Genomic DNA, 18,375 nt, shown 5'->3' with positions numbered 1-18,375 from the left:
CATTGCTTGTTTAAGTGCTCAATTTTTGCGTTTCGTATAATTTCTCTTTTAAGCTCAAAGTATATTTCATAATTTGTGTGTTTTTGTGTGTTTTTTTTTTTTTTTTTTTTGGGCGCTTTTCCTTCAATTTCAGTATGTCGTTTGTCACCCATTCTTTATTTTTATGTTTTTTGTAGTTTCCTAGGTTATTGCTGGCAATATTTTTTAATGTATTTTTGAGAGAACTCCATATGTTCTCTACTTCCTCCCTGTTTATATTGTCTAATTCACGATTTATATCAGGTATCGGCACTAATACAAACGCATTGTTTGTGGTTTCACGCATACGTCTCTCTCTCGCTCTCTCCACAAACAGCGTGTGCGTTAATGCATTGCTAAAATTAAAAATCATTGAAAAAAGCGACAGCAGAACCTTCTTCATTGACTTCTGAACGAAGACTGAGTGGTGGTTGTTCTGTTGTAATTCTCATCAAGGGCACGTGTGCCCCTTTTTGCCGGATGCTGATTTATATGTTGCTTCGCAACTGCGAGTGTATGTATTATTATTATCAAGTTTTTCCATAGCAAATTTCCATCGCCCAACCGTTTTCCTTGCTAGGGATATTCTGCAACACATATTCGCTAATAAAAGATTATGATCGGATGGCACGTCAGCTCCTGGATAAGTGGATGTTTTCTTTATGCATGAGAAAAACCGTTTATTTATGATTATATCGACGCCTCCAAACAATAGTATGCTAAGTCGACTTAGCATGTTTTCAAGTTCTTTACATTTTTATATTTAACATCCTTTAACTTAAATTCTGTCAAATTTTGGTAATAATCGGACAATCCGAACAGAAGTTATAAACAAATATTTACTTGGCATAGTACTGAAGGTCAAAGAAATTTCCAAACTTTTAGAGCTTGTCCTGCAAAACTCACTGTTCAGAATTATCAAACTATTATTTGGAGGTGTCGAACGTCCTTTAACTTCAATTCTGTCAAATTTTGGTAATGATCGGTCAATCCGAACAGAAGTTATAAACAAATATTGACTTAGCATAGTACTGAAGTTCAAAAACATTTCCACACTTTGAGAGCTTCTCGTGCAAAACTCACTTTTTAGACTTAGCATACTATTATTTGGAGGTGTCGATATGATCTATTTGATTTCTCACAATGTTGTCTTTTCGATCTTGTGGAGATTTCCAAGTATACAGTCTTCTTTTAGGAAGACAGAAAAATGTGTTTGTTATTTTCATTTTATATTCTTGGCAGAATTGAATCAGTCTGTCCCCTGTTTCATTTCGATCTCCAAGTCCGTATTTTCCCGTTACACTAGGTACAGATAGGGAAGATCTTTATGAAGTCTTTTATAGACAGCAGGCCTTTCTGAGGTCTTCTGTGGACAGACAAAACTTAAAAAGGTATTTAGGAAGTAATTTACGGACAGCACACTTTCATTGACAGAAGACTTATGATCTTCTATGGACAGAAAACCTTTATGAAGTCTTATATGGACAGAAGAACCTTACAAGGTGTTCTGTAGTTAGCAGGCCTTTATTAGGTCATCTATGGACGGAAGTCTTTTATGAGGTCTTCTAAAGACAGAAGAACTTTATGAGTTTTTCTTTTATAGAAGGAAGGCATTTATGATACCTTCTTCCAAAGACAGAAGATTTTTAAAGGGCTTCTTCTATAGTTAAAAGGCCTTTATGAGGTCTTCCTAAATGTACATACGACTTTTGTGAAATCTTCTAAAGACAGAAGATCTAACTGAGGTCGACAAAAGACCTTCACGAAATCTTTTATGAGGTCATCTATGGACATACGAGCTTTATTAGGTCTTCATCTATAGACAGAAGAATTTTATTAGGTATTGTTCTATGGACAGAAGACCTTTATGAGGTCTTATATGGACAGAAGAAGACGTTTACGTGGTCTTCTATCGATGGTAGACCTTTATGCGGTCTATTGACATAAGTCTTTTATGAGGTCTTCTTCTAAAGACAAAAGAACTTTATGAGTTTTTCTTTTATAGAAAGAAGGCATTTATGATACCTTCTTCCAAAGACAGAAGATCTTTATAAGGCTTCTTCTATAGTTAGAAGGCCTTTATGAGGTCGTCTTCCATGTACATAAGACGTTTGTGAAATCTTCTAAAGACAGAAGATGTTACTGAGGTGGACAAAAGGGCTTCACGAACTCTTTTATGAGGTCATATATGGACATACGAGCTTTATTAGGTCTTCTTCTATAGACAGAAGAATTTTATTAGGTATTTTTCTATGGACAGAAGACCCTTATGAGGTCTTATATGGACAGAAGACATTTATGAGGTCTTATATGGACAGAAGAAGACGTTTACGTGGTCTTCTATCGATAGTAGACCTTTATGCGGTCTATGGACAGAAGTCGTTTATGAGGTCTTCTCTTAAAGGCAGAGGGATTTGTCTTTTGTCAGAGATTGTGAGGTCATCTCCTATAGACAGTAGGCCTCTATGAGGGCCTCTTCTATGGACAGAACAATTTAATAAGCTATTTTATAAATAGAAGAGCCTTTGAAAGTCTTCTATAGACAAAATACCTTTTAAGGGTCTTCTTCTATAAAAAAGGCCTTTTTGAGGTCGTCTTCTATAGAAAGAAGTCCTTTTTGAGTTACTCTTCTGCAGATAGAATACTTTTATGGTGTCTTCCATAGAAAGAGACCTTTACGAGATTTTTTTTCTATTGACAGAAGACCTTCATGAGGTCTTCTTCTATAGATAAAATATATTAATGGAGTCTTTTGCTATAGACAGAAGACCATTATGAGGTCTTTTATGACCGGAAGATTTTTATGATCTACTATTTACACAACACTACTATGATATGTTCTGGGGACTTCTACAGAAGAAGGTCTTCCAAGAGCAGAAGACCTTTATGTGGCTTTCCTCCATTATATATTTTCCGCGTACTGTAATTCTCATTGAATTTGCTATGATTTTATTTACCCGTTGTCTTTGGATTGTTGCTTTTTGTTTTGAATCGATGAGTTGTGTGAGAGTGTTGTGCCCTCCAAGCATTTGAGAGTTGTGCAAGTCAGCCAGCCATCCAGCCATTCATTTTGGCCCAGCTACATTCAGTTCATACGGAATTGTTGAGGTGTTCACACGCGGTGTTTCATAAACGTACGATAGCGCGTTTGTACGAAGTGGTGAATGCGGCGCGTTTTTAATAGTCAGTTCGAATAAGAAGAATAACGTTCGTTGTTGTTATTATTCTTGGTGTTTGGTGAATAGAATCAAATAAGAAGAGTGGTGGTCAAAAGTGAAGTAAACGAAAAGAAAAAAAATATTGAAGAAAAAATTCTATTCAGCAAAGGTGGTGTTTCAGATAAATGCGACACATATGCCAGTGAAATAAAAAAACAACAACAGCAGCAATCTAATTTCAAGAAGAAGAGTGATAAAAAATTCTAGGTAATATCGCTGATAGTGTTTTTGTCATAGAAAGTGAATTTGTTGCGGAAGTGGGTGAAATTGCTTTTTGGGTGGTTCAGTGGGATTCTACGAAGAACATTTGGAAAAGGGGTGGATTCTGAGGATACATACACACACGCACACCCTTCCTCCTATGCACATGCACAACAACAAATGTATGGACCGTGCCAAAAACAAAAAACACCGTAATAAAATGAAAAACAAAAAAATTGAAATGCATAAACGCCCCATTCGCAAGATTTATGCTGTTTATAATACCAAACAATATTTAAAAGTAGAAAAATTGGAATTTGAGAAAATTAAAAAAAAAAATTTAAATTAAGGAAATTTATCTTTTTCATGGCGTAGAAATGCGCAATTGATGTATTATTGTGTGTTTATAATAATTTTTTATATAGTCAAGAATTTCTTTTTATTGTCAGTTCTGATGTACCTTCATTCGTTTGCCCATTTGTTGTTTGTTTGTCTGTCAGTTGGGTTTTGTTTATGTTACGGATCAGAAGAAATAACCAACCGCAATCAACAACACTGCATCAACTCAACGGCAGCAATCAAAATAAAAGCAAAGCAAAAACCCAAAAGCAATCAACAAAACCAAAACCTATCGACAATCATCCATAAAGTGAATGGCAGCAAGTTGAATGAAGAAGGATGGATGGAGAATGGAGCATTCAAAAGCCAAACACAAACTGTGTAATGAAAAGAAAAACCTTAGAAAGAAAATTTTGCCCTATGGATTAATGCCCTCCTGCTGCATCATCGTCGTCATGGCGGTAGCCAAATGCCACCCAACTTCGATGGGGGGTTTTCTTAGTTGGATTTAATAACTTTAGATTGCTTGTGTTTAAATAAGTCCAACTGTAAGCGTAAAAAAGTAAAACTTCAGGTAGTGAGAAATAGTATTTCGGAGGCCTGACTACTAATGCTTTTAATATTCGATTTTTCACGCAATAAAGAAATTCCGTTCGGGCGTATGAACCGACAAAAATATGGATTTGGATAGAATTTCAAACAGTATTGCGGGGAAGGTATCGAAAGGAATGGACCGACATATTCCATTTTGAAAGTAGGTCTTATTTTGGGTGTCATTCCCCTCGAAAGATATAGCGACCACCTGTCGTTTCAGTTGGTCACCATATAATTCACTGGTTTTGGACTATTATATCAGGAAGCATGTACTTGCCTACGAAAAACATTATATCGCTGTAAACTAGACGACTAGGTAAACATTTTCAAGGGATCCTCGTACAGACGCTTAACCGGGTTGCTCTGTTTATGAGATATAACGCGTACTATTTTTGCTAATATTTTCGAATTTTTGTGGGGGAGGTACCGGAAGCAGTGGATCTACAAGCACCAGCTTCGAATTTCATCTTATATTCGAAGAAATATTACTTACTTAGCTGGCCCATTACAGAACATTTGTTCCATAGACCGAACTAAGAAAAGATCTCCAACTCTCTCTGTTTCGTGCTTCGTTTTTTTGAATACCGCGCCTTGTCATCTCATCATCCACTTGTTTGCGCCATCTATTCTTTGTCTGCCAATTCTGCGTACACCACCATGTGGCTCGAATTTATACGCTTTTTTAGCGGGTTCATCATCGCTCATTTATATTATATGGCCTAGGAAACGCAATCGCTGCATCTCGATACGTTTAACTATATTGATGTCGTTGTATAGCAGATACAGCTCGTGGCTCATACGACGTCGATATTCACCGTCAATGCAGATTCTACGGACCGATCTTTCGAAGAATTTTTCTCTCAAACACACCAAGCACTGCCATGTCTGCTTGCGCAAGTATCCAGGCTTCAGAACCATACATCAGCACGGGTAGTATCAGTGTTTTGTAAAGCGTTATTTTTGTTTGACTAGATGTGGTTTTGTTTTTAAACTGCTTACTTAAGCCAAAGTAGCATCTGTTAGCCAATACAATTCTTCTTTTTATTTTACAACTGATATCGTTTGTTGTGGTTACGGCGGTGCCGAGGTATACGAAGTCTTTTACTACCTCAAAATTATAGGAACCAACTTCAACAGTTGATCCGATCTCAATGGACGCTTTGTGCGTCGACACCATCAACTTGGTCTTCTCGCCATTTACCGCCAGACCCACTTTCGCACATTCTCCTTTGACCTTCATAAAGGTATCGATTACTTCTTTTACTGATCGCCCCATGATGTCTATATCATCAGCATAAGCAAGTAACATGTGGCTATTGGTGTAGACTGTGCCACTTCTTTTGACGTTTGCCTCTCGTATAATCTTTTCTAGCAGGATGTTGAAAAGATCACACGATAGGCTGTCTCCTTGCCTGAAACCTCTTTTGGTACAAAACTCTTCGGAGAGGTTCTTTCCTATTTTAACTGAAGATCTTGTGTCAGTTAGAGTCATTTTACAAAGCCGAATGAGCTTTTCGGGGATACCAAATTCAGACATAGCTTGGAATACCTTTGAACGTAGCGGGATGTCGAAGGCTGCTTTATAATCGACAAAAAGGTAATATGTCGCGATCTGCATCTCTTGGGTCTTCTCCAGGATTTGCCAAAGGGTAAATATCTGGTCCCTCCCCGATGGATTGTCATCTCAAGCGCGATGGGGAGGTCCAGTAAGCGTAAAGATCCTGATAGCGATGCCGGCGGTAGCAAAGCTACTGGTAGGGCCACCCTTGCCGGTAAGGTTGAAGGTGAACGCTGAAGCTAAGAACAATCCACAACGTGGGAAGTCAACGGTGCAGTATGTAACATTAATATAGTTCAACTTCGGCGGATGAACAAACCACACTATTGTAAACCAGCGTCTGTCTCGAAGCGAGCGGCTTTACGAGAAATGCTGTGCCTTTTAAGCTAGATCCAAGATGGCAGCCCCATCAAAAAGGCTAAGAGCCTTGGGTTGACAACCTACTGCTCCTAAAACACAATTTGTCACTGAAACCAATTTTGGCACTATGCGCCCACGACTTGGCGTAAAAGCAATAAATAATAATAATAATATCTGGTGAACTTGCCAGGTCTAAAGCCACATTGGTATGGTCCAATTATTTCGTGGACCATTGGCTTTAGTCGTTCGCACAATATCCCTTACACTATCTTATAGGCAATAGGGAGAAGACTTATGACCCTATAGTTGGAGCATACAGTCTTATCTCCTTTCTTGTGGACGGGACACAGGATGCTCAGGTACGCGTTCTTCCTGCCAGATGGTGCAAACTAGCTGATGCATACACCTTATAAGCGCGTCGCCTCCGGTTTTAAACAGCTCGGCTGGTAAGCCATCGGCTCCTGCTACTTTATTATTCTTAAGCCGGTTGATTGCTGTTTTTACCTTATCTTGGCCGGGCGGTATACATTCTATATCATCTTCTGGTATTGGATCATCGTGGTATCATCGTCTTCGCTACTATTGGATACCAGCAGATTGGAGAAATGTTCCTTCCATATCCTGAGCACGCTTTCTGTATCTGTTACCAGATTACCTTGCTGGCCTCTACAGGAGGATGTGCCTGTACCAAAGCTATATGTTTGATGTTTCACACTTTGGTAGAATTTTCGGACTTCATTCTGGCTCCTGTACATCTCGATTTTTTCACACTCCCGTTTTTCCATTTCTCTCTTTTTCTTGCGGAAAAGACGTTTCTCTTCTCTCCTTTTCTCCCGATATCTCTCTTGTGCACTACGCGTTGCTACAGATTGTAAAGTAGCTCTATATGCCGCATTTTTCTCTTCGGTAGCAGCACGACACTCCTGATCATACCATGAATTCCTTTGTGGAGGTCTCTGGTATCCAAGTATGGACTTTGCGGAAGTTTGCATGGAGTGGGCAATATTTTGCCATTGGGCTGTTATGCATTGATGTCAACGCCTGCACGTTGTCGTAACAACAGAGAATAAAGAATTCAAATGAGAGTTATGCCAGCCGTTGTTTAACAAAGGCACATTACTCTCCGATTAACTGTCTCTCAATTATTTTGAACGCCGGTGGTGCTCAAAATATTTTGTCCATTAGTTTCTCTGAGCGAGTCTTTCCTTTGCTAAACCACAACAGATGAGAAAAAAAGAGAGCACATGTTGTTGTTGCAGTCACGTTAATGTATATGGGTGATCTTGGCTGTTGTACACAAATGCTGTTATGTTGTCGGGACAAGGAGTGCTCTCATTAAGCAATTGGGCTAGTTGAGTGAAATATGCTGTGGCTATCTGTTGTGTTTGCAGCCTATCGATGTCCAACTTCCGCGTTGTGTCTGTTCGTGTTTTATTTGCACGTTTAGACGGGCACGTACCTTTGCTGCAACAAGGTAGCGGTCCGAATCAATGTTTGCGCCTCGGAACGATCGTACATACAACACGCTCGATGAATGTCTTCCATCTATCACAACATGATCAATTTGATTACTTGTTCTTTGATCTGGAGACAGCCAGGTGCCCTTATGAATATCGAGATGATTAAATCTGGTACTGCTAACTACCATGTTTTTTGCAGCTGCAAAGTCTATCAGCCTCATACCATTGTCAGATGTTTCACTCTGTGGAGACTGAAATTCCCGACTGTAGGGCCAAATATATTCTCCTTTCCAATTTTGGCATTAAAATCGCCTAGAATAATGTTAATGTCATGGGCAGGTCGACGGTCATATGTTTCTTCTAAGCGCTCGTAAAATATATCTTTGGTCTGCACGTCCTTTTCTTCAGTGGGATACGTATTTCAGCAAGTCTTTCATTCACTGGGGTGAAGCTGGATACCAGATGTTTTAGTCTCCGACTAACTACAAATCCGCAACCAAACTCATGCTTTACGTCATGGCAGCTATAATACAGTGCGTCACCTTTAGGTGTTGTTGTGACGCCTTTCCTTTAGTATTATTGGTTTTATATGAGAAGATCCATTCCACCCCCTTGGAAATATAAGTGTCTCATTTTGGGTTTCTATGCGAAGATTTATTGGTCTTCGGTGACCAACAGGTCTTCTATCAGAAGAACAATTGGTATTTTATACGAAGATCTTATGATGAGAAGACCCATTAGTCTTCTATGAGATGACCTGTTGGTCCGTTATGGGAATACACATTGATCTGCTATCGGTCTTCTATGCGAAGACTTATTGGCCTACTATGAGAAGATCTATTGAATTGGTCTTCTATGCGAAGATCTTCGTATAGAAACCTAATAAATCGTATCTTAGCAGACCTTGTCATAGAAGAACAATATGGGAAGAATATTATTAGAAGCATTGGTCTTTTATGTGAAAACCTATTGGGTTTTTATGAAAAGATTCCTTGGTCTTCTATAATAGAAGACCTATTGGTTTTCTATGAAAAGACCTATATGCCATCTGTGAGAATTCTGTGATAAATTAATAAGAAGATCTACTGGCTTTCCAATAGAAGTCCTAATGACCTTCTATTGATTTTGTATATGGGGCTAGTTAAGACGGTACCCTTTTTCGGGCGTCAGAAGTAGTGTGATTGTTTTTTTTTTCTTTAGATCCAAGGCTGAGGGTATATCTCTGTCGGCACAGCTGACTGATACTTTCATACTTGTTTATTCTATGAGAAGATTAGTATACCTACTTTGCTTTGGAATTTTCATCCATTCCTTGTTTCTAATTAATCACACAACAATGTAGCGATGGCAATGGCTTTATTAAATGTTCTACAAAAGCAGTATTTGCTTAGGACTTATATACACATGTAAGACATGTAAGGTTTCCAACAAAACTAATCCCTCCAGCAATTCAAGGCTTTTATTTGAGGATTCCAAGATTTGCATGTAGAAACAATTTCACTTTCATTGATTTGTTCGTAAGTGCTGATGTAAAGACGACACTACTGGTATACATGCATATATTCGGATGTGATATTGACTACCGAAAATTATTAAAGAACAAGTAAGAAAGTTTTAGTCAGCTGTGCTGACGGAGATATACCCTCAGCCACTGAAATAAAAGACAAGTAAAAAAGTATCAGTCGGCTTTGTCGACTGCTATCTGAATTGAAACTTTCATCTACTGTTAGATCGAAAATATCGATTAGGATTAAAGTTCAAAAGTGTTGCAGAGGAGGTACTTAAAGGAATGGACCGACATAGTCCATTATGGAAGTGGATCTTATTTTGATAGTCATATTCTTTTTTATATATATTGGGCTCAATAGTGATTTCAGTGGGTCATCCTATAACTTTTGGACCAGTATGCCACGAAGCAGGGAATTGTCCACGGAAAACATAATACCGTTGTAAGCAGGACAACAACAAACAGCATCGGCATACATTTCCAAAGGATCTTCGAACAGTCCTTAAACTGCACTTAGACACAAATGTTGAACTTTTGTGGAGGACGTACCCTAAGGTACCTCCATTTTAGAAGTTAAACTAAATTTGGACAAAATATTAGGAGATCCAAAGTTTGGAACAAATTTGTTCAAGAGATATCGTGCATACCATTTAAGTGACATTTTTTAAATATTCGGGGGAGTACCGGGTGTGGACCGGTATTGCCTATCGTGGAACTGAAAGTATGACAAACTATCAGGATGGCCAAATTTTGGACCAAATGGGTTAGCTCGAGAGTTATCGTGCTCTCCAGCCACTACATATGGTGCCATAGGTGTTTTTTCACACCTTTCGGGCTGTTTTCTCGATAATTATGGTCTTACCCCTGAAAAAACTTTAACCGTCGTAATTGAGGCAGTAAATTCCGGTTGCTTCATCAAAAATTAAAGTGTTTCGAGAGCAGGTCTTAAAGTGAACTTATCCGTAATTTTGTGTGATAGGTACCCGAAGGAGTGGACAAACATAGTCCATATTCGAACCTGATCTATATGTGGTAGCTATATTAGGATGTGTAAAGTATGGACCAAATCGGTCACTCCCTTCAAGAGTTATCGTGCGAACAATTTTTCCGAACATTTTTGAGCTTTTGTGGGGGAGGTACCTGAAGGAGTAGACCGATATGGTTTATGTTCGAACTTAAACTATGTTTGGATAAAATATTACGAAAGCTAAATTTTAAACCAAATCGGTTGATCCGCTCGAGAGTTGTCTTGCGCTTCAACCACTACACACGGTGTCATAGGGGTTTTTTTGCATCTTACAGGCTATTTTCTCAGGAAGAATGACCTTGCGCCTAATGAGACATGTACCGTCGTAAGCGGGGCAGTGAATACAAGTTGCTACAACAAAAATCAAAGAGATTCGAGAACAGGTCCTAAACTGGACTTTTCCGAAATTTTGTGTGGGAGGTACCCGAAGGAGTGGACCGATTAAGTTCATACTAGAACCTCATCTTAGTATGGTAGAAATTTCACGATGTGCAAAGTACGGACCTAATCGGTTACTCCCTTCAAGAGTTATAGTGCGCACAAATTTTCCGAACATTTCCGAACTTTTGTGGGGGAGGTACCGGAAGGAGTGGAGCGATATAACCCATCTTCGAACATAAACTAAGTTTAGACAAAATATTACGAAAGCCAAATTTTGGATCAAATCGGTTCATCCGTTCGAGAGTTATCATGCGCACCAGCCAACCAGACAGACTGACTGACGGACATTGCTAACTCGACTCCAAATTGTATGAAACACATTTCGTCCAAACATACTTGGGGTCTAACACCATTATTTCGATGAGGCATATTTTGCCCGTATGAAAGTGTATATACCCTCGTTAGCATAAATGCTGAGGGTATAAAAATCGTTGTAGAGAAGTATTCGTTATAGGGATGTTCGATTTGTAACATTTTCATCTTCACATGCAGTTCGCCGTTATCAACAAAAATCAGGAAAATTCAAATGCTTTTAACTTTGGTAATAAACGAAATTAGTCAGTAAATTAGCTGGCAAAAATTTTTTCACGAAGTCCTACCGATAGCAACAATGTTGAAAACTTTTTTTGTACTTCTCATTCCTAATATCCCGAAGTAATTTTAGCGATTGTTTGAGCAAAAAAAAGAGTTTTAGAATTCCATTACTGAACTAATTTTTAATTGTGCCAATATTGAAGGTAATTTTGTTTTAATTTCAGTTCCATTTATTTTAAGTTACGACATGCCGCTCAACTGTAATACAATGTAGAAATTATTTTTGTTGTTGCAGTGTTATTTTCGAAAAATGTTCAGTGGTTTGAGTCATGCAATGTATTTTATATTATTTTTGCTATTGTTGTTGTTGGTGGTGTTGTTTCTATTAACATGCTATTCGAGCCAAAGTTATGACTCTCTGTTATCTTCGCCTTCGACAGTTGATTAATTCTGACGTTTGATAATATGACTAAATCGAAAGAAAACAAAAATGATTAAATCATCAGGTATTTGGAATTTGATGAAATGTGGTGTTTTATCGAATCGAAAAAAAAAATGTAGCGGCCTCTTTAATTTAAGATTTAATAATTGTTTCTGACAAATCAGAGATTTATTGTCAATTATTTTCTTTCTCTTCACTCATTATCTAATATTCTACGAATATTGATTTCGAAATGAGCATTTATTTCAATGTCCTTAACCTGACACAGTATTCACATGTCCTTGTCGTTCGTTATGTTGTGTAAGCAAAATTTCTTGTGTGCTCATTTGTTTGGCATCAAATGGGTATAGAATTGCATTCCATTGCAAATCCCCAAACACATAATAAGATACTAAAACAACGATGACGACAACAACAACAAACCTAAGGAATAACAAAAAAGTATTTGTTAAAAGTTCAAGGTATTTTTTTTACAGAAAATAATTGCAACAAAAAGGATAATCAAGTGTCACTTGGAGAACTATGCATTTTGAACACCAACAACCACCCCTTTTTTGCAATGGGGAGGAAAAACTGCCATATACTACGCAATAATAACAACAACTTTAAGTTTTTTTTAAGTTTTTGTTCTGGTGCGACGAGTTTGTTTTCACACGACCTGCTACAAAACTTCGTTTTATTTTACTTGGCGTGAAATTGAGGGACAGTGAGAGAGAGGGTGGGTGTTAAATGCAGGGGGTAGTTGTACCATTGCATAGCATAGGGCAAATGTCAAAATGGCCTTGATGCGCATTTGTTTCTGTTTGCTTTGCCATATTATATTGAATTACGAAATTTGCTAAAGTGCATTCTTTTGAAGGATACTTGGTTTGTGAAGTCTAAACTTTATTTCTTTCGTTCTTTAAAGGCTTTTTTTAAAGATTGGTTGAAGATTATATAAATGTATTGAGATTTAAAGGGTATCTATGAATAAATATATTTTTACTTATATACATATGGGGATTTCTGATTGATGCAATAATAATGCTCAGCCATATTAGAAGGGTATCAAAATACGATTAATTAAAAAAATTGAAATTTGTCAATAAAATGTTCCCGAAAAAAAAATAATTAAAAAATTACATTATATTACATAAAATTATATTTTTAACATTTGTTTTGTTGTGTTATTTAGGAAATTATATAAAAAAAATTAATATAAAAAATTTCAAGAAAATCGAAGGGTACAATTATTGATACAACATTTTTTCTATAAACGTAGATATTTTCAAAAACAGAAAAAATAATGCAATATACGTGTTTTTTTAAATATTTTTTCAATAAAGGTGGAATTGTTTTCAGTAAACGTAGATTTTTTTTAAAACATATCTTCTCAATAAAAATGTAAAAGATCCCCGTCTTTTAAAAATGTTTTTAATAAAAGTGGATTTTTTAAATAAAATTTTCAATAGGCGTCTATTTAAAAAAAAAAACATTGTTTGAATAAAAATCAACCTTCAAAAAGGTAAATTTTTTTAAAAACATTTTTCAATAAACGTCGATTTAAAAATAAAAATTGCTTCATAAACGTAGATTTTTCTCAAAACAAATACACGTGGTTAAAACAAAAAAAAAAAAAAAAACAAATTAAAAATGTGGGTTTTTTTAAAAATATTTTTTTAATAAACGTGAAATTTTAAAAAAATATTTTTTTAATAAACGCGAATTTTTTAAAAAATATTTTTTAATAAAAACTTGGACTTTCTAAAAAATATGTTTTTTTTAAAAAAATATTTTTTTAGAAAAAACATGGATTTTAAAAAAATATTTTTGCACTTTTTTTTAATAAACGTGGAGTTAGTAAAAAAATATTTTTGCAAATTTTTTTTAATAAACGTATATATAGATATATAACTTCACGTTTATTAAAAAATCCAAATATATTAAAAAAAAATTTTTAAAGAATCCACGTTTATGAAAAAAATATTTTTTAAAGAATCCACGTTTATGAAAAAAATATTTTTTAAAAAATCCACGTTTATTAAAAAATTTTTTACAACATCCACGTTTATTAAAATAGTATTTTTTTAAAAAATCCGCTTTTATTAAAAAAAAAAATATTTTTTAAAATACACCTTTATTGAAAAGATTGCAGACCGGCGAAATATCTTCTGTAGATGGAGGAAATTTAGAGGTCTTTTACGGATAGAGGACCTTCTGGAGATATTTTATGGATGGAGGACTTCTTAGAGGCCTTTTATAGATTGAGGACAGAAGTATATATTATATATTAAAGAACCCACGTTTATTAAAATATATTTTTTCTTAAAGAATACACGTTTATTAAAAGATATTTGTTTAAAACATCAACGTTTATTAAACAACATTTTTTTAAAAATCCACGTTTTTTAAAAAAATATTTTTTTAAAAAATACTCTTTTATTAAAAAATATTTTTTTAAAAAATACTCTTTTATTAAAAAATATATTTTTAAAAAATACTCTTTTATTAAAAAATATTTTTTTAAAAAATACTCTTTTATTAAAAAATATTTTTTTAAAAAATACTCTTTTATTAACAAATATTTTTTTAAAAAATAATCTTTTATTAAAAAATATTTTTTTAAAAAATTCACGTTTATTAAAAATATTTTTTAAAAAAATTCACGTTTATTAAAAAATATTTTTTTAAAAAATCCACGTTATTTTTTAAAAAATTCACGTTTATTAAAAATATTTTTTTTAAAAAATCCACGTTTATTAAAAAATATTTTTTAAAAAATCCAAGTTAATTAAAAAATATTTTTTAAAAAATCCAAGTTTTAAAAAATCCACGTTTATTAAAAAAAATTTTTTAAAAAATCCACGTTTATTAAAAAATATTTTTTAAAAAATCCAAGTTTATTAAAAAATATTTTTTAAAAAATCCACGTTTATTAAAAAATATTTTTTAAAAAATCCACGTTTATTAAAAAATATTTTTTAAAAAATCCACGTTTATTAAAAAATATTTTTTAAAAAATCCACGTTTATTAAAAAATCCCCGTTTATTAAAAAATACTTTTTAAAAAATCCACGTTTATTAACAAATATTTTTTAGAAAATCCATGTTTATTAAAAAATACTTTCTAAAAAATCCACGTTTATTAAAAAATATTTTTTAAAAAATCCACGTTATATATATATATATATATATATATATATATATATATATATATATATATATATATATTATTATTATTATTTTTTTGTAATATATTTTTTAAGAAATACTTTTTTCAATTAAGGTGTAGTTTTAACAAATATTGTTTAATAAACGTTGATTTTTAAAAAATATTTTTCAACAAAAAAGGATTTTTAAAATATATTTTTTTTAAAACGTGGATTTTTTAAAAAATATTTTTAATAAACGTGGATTTTTTAAAAAATATTTTTCAACAAAAGAGGATTTTTAAAAAATATTTTTAATAAAGGTAAATTTTTTAAAAAATATTTTTTAATAAACGTGGATTTTTTAAAAAATATTTTTAATAAAGGTAAATTTTTTAAAAAATATTTTTTAATAAACGTGGATTTTTTAAAAAATATTTTTCAACAAAAGAGGAATTTTAAAAAATATTTTTTTTAAAACATGGATTTTTTAAGAAATATTTTTTAATAAACGTGGATTTTTTAAAAAATATTTTTAATAAAGGTAAATTTTTTAAAAAATATTTTTTAATAAACGTGGATTTTTTAAAAAATATTTTTTAATAAACGTGGATTTTTTAAAAAATATTTTTTAATAAACGTGGATTTTTTAAAAAGTATTTTTTTAATAAACGTGGATTTTTTAAAAAAATTTTTTGATAAACTTGGATTTTTTAAAAAAATATTTATTAATAAACTTGGATTTTTAAAAAAATATTTTTTAATAAACGTGGATTTTTTAAAAAATTTTTTTTAATAAACGTGGATTTTTTAAAAAATATTTTTTAATAAACTTGGATTTTTTAAAAAATATTTTTTAATAAACCTGGATTTTTTAAAAAATATTTTTTAATAAACGTGGATTTTTTAAAAAAAAAAATTAATAAAGGTGAATTTTTTAAAAAATATTTTTTAATAAACGTGAATTTTTTAAAAATATTTTTAATAAACGTGAATTTTTTAAAAAAATATTTTTTAATAAAAGAGTATTTTTTAAAAAAATATTTTTTAATAAAGGAGTATTTTTTAAGAAAATATTTTTTAATAAAAGAGTATTTTTAAAAAAAAAAAAATTAATAAAAGAGTATTTTTAAAAAAAAATATTTTTTTAAAAAACGTGGATTTTTAAAAAAATGTTGTTTAATAAACGTTGATGTTTTAAACAAATATCTTTTAATAAAAGTGTATTCTTTAAGAAAAAATATATTTTAATAAACGTGGGTTCTTTAATATATAATATATACTTCTAAAATGTCCTCAATCTATAAAAGGCCTCTAAGAAGTCCTCCATCCATAAAATATCTCAAGAAGGTCCTCTATCCGTAAAAGACCTCTAAATTTCCTCCATCTATAGAAGATATTTCGCCGGTCTGCAATCTTTTCAATAAAGGTGTATTTTAAAAAATATTTTTTTTTTAATAAAAGCGGATTTTTTAAAAAAATACTTTTTTAATAAACGTGGATTTTTTAAAAAATATTTTGTTCATAAACGTGGATTCTTTAAATTTTTTTTTTAATAAATGTGAATTTTTTAATAAACGTGGATATTTTTAAAAAATATTTGTTAATAAACGTGGATAGTTTAAAAAATATTTTTTAATAAACGTGGATAGTTTAAAAAAAATATTTTTTAATAAACGCGGATATTTAAAAAAAAATATTTTGTAATAAACGTGGATATTAAAAAAAATATTTTTTAATAAACGCGGAGTTTAAAAAAAATATTTTTTAATAAGCGTGGAGTTTTTAAAAAAATATTTTTTAATAAACGTGGAGTTTAAAAAAAAAACTTTTTAATAAACATGGAGTTTTTAATTTTTTTTTAATAAACGTGGATTTTTTAAATTTTTTTTAATAATCGTGGATTTTTTAGAAACATTTTTTAGTAAACGTGGATTCTTCAATATATAGGATTTTTTAAAAACATGGATTTTTATTACATGGATTTTGTTATTATTACATGGATTTTTTAAGAAATACTTTTGCAAAAAAACGTTATTTGTTCAAAAAGTATTTTTTCAATAAACGTGGATTTTTTAAAAAGCGTTTTTTCAGTAATTGTGACTATTTTAACTAATATTTTTTATATTTGATATTTTTTAATAAACATATATTTAAAAAAAAATTTAAATAAACATGGATTTTGTAAAAAAATATATTTTTTCGATAAAAGAGGATTTTTAATTTTTTTATATATAAGTGGGATTTTTTCAATAAACGTGTATTTAAAAAAATAATATTGTTTTAATAATCGTGGATTAAAAAAATATATATATTGTTTAAAATATAATTTATTTAATAAAATATTTTTTTAATAAACATCATTGCATATATTTTTAATAGAATTCGACTTGGTCAAGGCGCGATATCTCTGGAACCGTTATTCCAAAAAAAAATGAAGATCTACTGAAATGTTTTGCTGGGGGACAGCATCAACACAAAAAAAGCACAAATGCATTTTTAAAACCCACTTGTGGGTGGTTTTAGCTCATACTTAAAAAGGTTTTACCCCCCATTCTTCAACAGATTTTAGTATAATATAAAATTTTGGGTCCTAAGACATTAGAAACCATCTTGAAAAACATTGAATGTTTTCCACAAGGCGAAGTTAAAAAAAGCGCATAACTAACAATCCAATTACATGTAAAACTTCTCTACAGGTGGTAGTTTAACACTGATCTAATACGCACTCGTTTATATAGGAGAAGTCTCCTTTGACCCTTGTGGGAACAGGGTTTTATTAGAATTGTAGTTGAAGCTTCATTCGTTGTAGACCTTTCCGGTTAATATCTTCTACTAAGTTCACGTAAAGAAATCTACAGCATTCCCTTTTTGTAAAATCTTGTATATCACGGCGGCTCCATCTCCCCAAGTAATTACCATCTATTTAAAGTTTTCTTTTCTTTGTTTTTTTTTTCACAGTTTTTTTTTCTTTCAGTGACAACGCTTTTCATTCATCACTGAAAAGTTCTTCTCCATATGAATTTTTGCCACCCAAGAGACCTCTAATAAATATTTAAATTTTATTTGTGTCACAGTGAATTTACAGAATTATAACCTCATCATCCTAAGGCTAATGTCGTTTATCTTAGAAACAAAACAAAAAAGCAACAACAACAACGACGTTGACATGATGATAATTATGAGAATTGTAAAGTGCAATTTCTTTTGTTTTTGCTCTAAACGCTAATATTGTCATAGAAGAAAAAATATAGAATAAAAGGAAAACACAAAGGGAAAAGAAAAACTTATTGGGTACCCTATAATATGTGATGAGAATTGGCAACTAACTGGATACCACATATGTATGTCTGATGTTCTACCTACTAAAGCCCACTAAGAGACCTTCTATCTAAACAAGGCCTCACAAAGTTATTTTTCTCTATAGTAGACCTCGAATAAGTCGTCTATCTATAGAAGATCTCTAAAACGTCTTTCCTTAGTAAAAAAACACTAACAGGTTTTCCATCTAAAAGATCTTCCATCCATAGAATACCTTTAAAAAGTAT

The 18,375-nt window shown here is 32.1% G+C and overlaps 1 protein-coding gene across 1 annotated transcript in view; it reads left to right on the top strand.

Moving 5' to 3' along the window:
* Positions 1–2,986: 2,986 nt before the first annotated feature.
* Positions 2,987–18,375, top strand: part of Septin4 (septin 4) — a 105,559-nt gene continuing 90,170 nt past the window's right edge. Inside the window, exon 1 of the mRNA XM_073977338.1 lies at positions 2,987–3,443. The gene's annotated coding sequence lies outside the window, so the exon portion shown is untranslated. The remainder of the gene's footprint in view (positions 3,444–18,375) is intronic.

This window comes from Musca autumnalis, unplaced genomic scaffold (genome assembly GCF_047663935.1).
Source record: "Musca autumnalis isolate F117 unplaced genomic scaffold, ASM4766393v1 scaffold_3, whole genome shotgun sequence".
Classification (NCBI taxonomy): domain Eukaryota; kingdom Metazoa; phylum Arthropoda; class Insecta; order Diptera; family Muscidae; genus Musca; species Musca autumnalis.
Note: the sequence above shows the minus strand (reverse complement) of the source record. Positions and strands in the feature narration are given on the sequence as shown.